Source organism: Myxine glutinosa, chromosome 13 (genome assembly GCF_964187855.1).
Source record: "Myxine glutinosa chromosome 13, kmMyxGlut1.1, whole genome shotgun sequence".
Taxonomy (NCBI): domain Eukaryota; kingdom Metazoa; phylum Chordata; class Myxini; order Myxiniformes; family Myxinidae; genus Myxine; species Myxine glutinosa.
The window spans coordinates 6,640,524-6,644,598 of record NC_136273.1 but is presented as its reverse complement, the minus strand read 5'-3'; positions in this window follow the sequence as shown (position 1 = coordinate 6,644,598).

Below are 4,075 nucleotides of genomic sequence, written 5' to 3'. Positions count from 1 at the left end.
AACAATTGGTGTGGTTTCACCATTGATCTTTGACATACAGAATAACACATCTTTCTGCCTTGACTCCTCTCGGGGCTCGGAGGTACACCGTGACCGGGGTTTGGGGAGGAGCACGTAACAATATGTATATACCGTCTTTATACTGGCAGATTACTCTGGGTGGGTAGAGTTTGCACATTACGTGCTGAAAAAAAGGATGGTCTTGTTTTGCAAGAAGACTATAAGTTTTCATGGTGTGAACCTTTTAGGTTATAGATGGTCTAAACTCGAAAGGGTTCTATAAACGCAAAGATCTAAAGGTTTAAAGGGTACATTCAAATAGCAGTTAGTCTAAAGGGTTGAAAGGTTCTAAGCTCTAAAGCTAAACCATGTAAATGTCTAAGGGGTCTAAAGGTATCTCAAGTGTCTAAAAATGGTGTAAAAAGGTCTAAGTGGTCTGAAGCTCCAATTGCCCAAGGATCGAATTCGTCTAATATGTCTGAAGTGTGCAAGGGGTCTAAATGGTGTTATGGTCTAAGGGGTCTAAAGGGAGTCAAGTGACTTAAGGGGTGTAAAGGTCTTGAGGGTCTGTGGTGTCTAAATGTTCTTGGAGTCTTTCGGGTATAAAAGTTCTAAGGAGTGAAGGGGTGTAAAGGTGTCTTAAAAGTAAAATAGATTTAAGGGTCTAATGGGATCTGTAGGGTTTTAACGGATCTAATGGCTAACGGTTTTATAGGGTCTACAAGATCTTCAGGGTCTTAAATGTCTCAGGGTTCTTCAGTGTCTTAGGAGTCTTGGGGATATTAGGGGGTCTTAAGGGTCTTTTGTGCCTTGGGGGTTTTAAAGGTGTTGGGTGTCTTCAGGGTCACGTGCATTTTGGGGGTCTTTAAGGTATTAGGGGTCTAAAACGTCTTCGGGGGTAATAAGGATGTTGGGGGTCTTCGGGGTTTTGAGGGGGGTTAGGTGTTGTAAAGGTCTTGAGGCATCTTCAAGGTCTTTTGGGTCTTAAAGCGTTTAAAGGGTCTTAAGGTTCTCGAGGGTTTTTGGAGTCTATAGGGTCTGATGGTCTCGGCCCTAGGGGGTCGAAAACCATGAAAATGTCAAATGGCATATAAAGGGTCTTCAAGGGTCTAAGGGCTCTCAGCAGTCGAGAGGTTCGGAAAGTTTAAAAGGTATGTTCCAATGGTACATAATTAATAGACGTATGTGTAGTCAGGGAGCAACTGAAATTCAAACGGTACGCAATTAAGAAACATGCCGAGGCTTTGCTCAATGCTTAACGGAGGACTTCCCTCATGGACGGCTTCAGGGGACCATGACCGAGGTATTAGCATCGAGCTGTGTCAGTCAGTATGTAAACACTCGGATCTTCTCTCCAAAACTACACACATGATTTTGATGAGGCTTGTCCACAACCTTTATCACATGTGATGTGCCAAAGTTTGTTCACGGCATTAAAAAAATCAGTGTCTAATGGGGTCTACTGGGGGACAAAGTGGGTCCAGGTTTGACCCCCAAATAGGTATTTTCCTTCTTCTCTGAAACTACACACACAATTTCGATGAAACCTGAACACGACCATCATCATAGTTGATGTACTAAAGTATTTTCACTGCATTAGAAAATTTGCCTCGAGAGGTCTTTTAAGGGCGGTCAAAGTGGGTCCACATTCATCTTATCGAGTCTATTTACTTTGGGCCTGGACAGCTGCGCACTGAGTGTTGCCCCTTAATCGGTCTTGCCGCCGCAAGAAGGGACCGACACCACAAACTGAGGAAAAGGTCATGATGTATGAAGGGACCTCCATTGCATTGTGTGTGTGTGTGTGTGTGTGTGTGTGTGTGTGTCTGTGTGTGTGTGTGTGTGTGTGTGTGTGTGTGTGTGTGTCTGTGTGTGTGTCTGTGTGTGTGTGTCTGTGTGTCTGTTTGTCTGTCTCGTTGGTTGTTGTTATCTCCATTTGCGGGTTTCAGCGGGGGGTGGGGGGGGGGACGGGGGACGTAGTCCTCCCAGAACCCAAAGTATCCACCTCCTCTTCAGTAAGGGATCATGGTTCATGGACCAAACTGTTCAACTTTTTCAGAGTTTTGTTCCAAGGTATCTTTTCAGGATCATTACCGAACATCCGTTTGCCTCCAGTTGGAGTTAATTTGTGGTATTATTCCCGGGGATGGTTTTTAAAATCTTAGTGAGGTTATTCTTCATCATTCCTGTTGCTCCAATTAATCACTGGTACAATTTCGATCTTCAGCTTCCAAGATCTCTAGACCTCATTTTTGAGGTCCTGGTATTTGGTCATTTTCTTGATTTTTGGGTTGTTTAGGTCAAAAACGCTGGGTACTGATATCTCATTCAGCAATGCTGTCTTTTCCCTTCTGTTCCTGAGTACAATGTCCGGACACAGTTCTTTGTTTTCTATGTTCACTCTCGATGGAATGAACAGGTCGTTTTTGAGCATGACGTCCTCATTTTCAATGATTGCCCTTGGTTCGTGTTTCCATGAGTTTTCTGGTCCTGGGATGTTTACATTTTTGTAAATATGTCAATGAATCACTTTGCATACTTTGTTGTTGTTGTATAGCCCCGGACAGTCGCTCAAACAAGCCCATGGCACGGAGACAGCCGATCGATCTCGTAGGAACGACCCAGAGATCCGCCACATTCAGGATGGTGTACCCACGCCTTCCCAAAGTCAGGGCCATGAGAGAGAGAGAGAGAGAGAGAGAGAGAGAGAGAGAGAGAGAGAGAGAGAGAGAGTGAGTGAGTGTGTGTGTGTGTGTGTGTGTGTGTGTGTGTGTGTGTGTGTGTGTGTGTGTGTGTTCACAATTAGTTTACTACTTAGAGTTGTTTACAATTAGGTTTACAATTTGGAGTTGTTTACAATTAGGTTTACAATTTAGAGTAGTTCACAATTACGTTTACAATTTGGAGTTGTTTACAATTAGGTTTACAATTTAGAGTAGTTCACAATTACGTTTACAATTTAGAGTTGTTCACAATTAGGTTTACAATTTAGAGTTGTTGACAATTATGTTTACAATTTAGAGTTGTTCACAATTAGGTTTACAATTTAGAGTTGTTCACAATTAGGTTTACAATTTAGAGTTGTTCACAATTATGTTTACAATTTAGAGTTGTTCACAATTATGTTTACAATTTAGAGTTGTTCACAATTAGGTTTACAATTTAGAGTTGTTCACAATTAGGTTTACAATTTAGAGTTGTTCACAATTAGGTTTACTATTTAGAGTTGTTTACAATTTAGAGTTGTTCACAATTAGGTTTACAATTTAGAGTTGTTCACAATTAGGTTTACAATTTAGAGTTGTTCACAATTAGGTTTACAATTTAGAGTTGTTTACAATTAGGTTTACAATTTAGAGTTGTTCACAATTAGGTTTACAATTTAGAGTTGTTCACAATTAGGTTTACAATTTAGAGATGTTTACAATTAGGTTTACTATTTAGAGTTGTTCACAATTAGGTTTACTATTTAGAGTTGTTTACAATTAGGTTTACAATTTAGAGTTGTTTACAATTAGGTTTACAATTTAGAGTTGTTCACAATTAGGTTTACTATTTAGAGTTGTTAACAATTAGGTTTACTATTTAGAGTTGTTTACAATTAGGTTTACAATTTAGAGTTGGTCACAATTAGTTTTACAATTTAGAGATGTTCACAATTAGGTTTACAATTTAGAGTTGTTCACAATTCAGTTTACAATTTAGAGATGTTTCCAATTAGGTTTACTATTTAGAGTTGTTCACAATTAGGTTTACAATTTAGAGTTGTTCACAATTCAGTTTACAATCTAGAGTTGTTCACAATTAGGTTTACTATTTTGAGTTGTTCACAATTAGGTTTACAATTTAGAGTTGTTCACAATTAGGTTTACTATTTAGAGTTGTTTACAATTTAGAGTTGTTCACAATTAGGTTTACAATTTAGAGTTGTTCACAATTAGGTTTACAATTTAGAGTTGTTTACAATTAGGTTTACAATTTAGAGTTGTTCACAATTAGGTTTACAATTTAGAGTTGTTCACAATTAGGTTTACAATTTAGAGATGTTTACAATTAGGTTTACTATTTAGAGTTG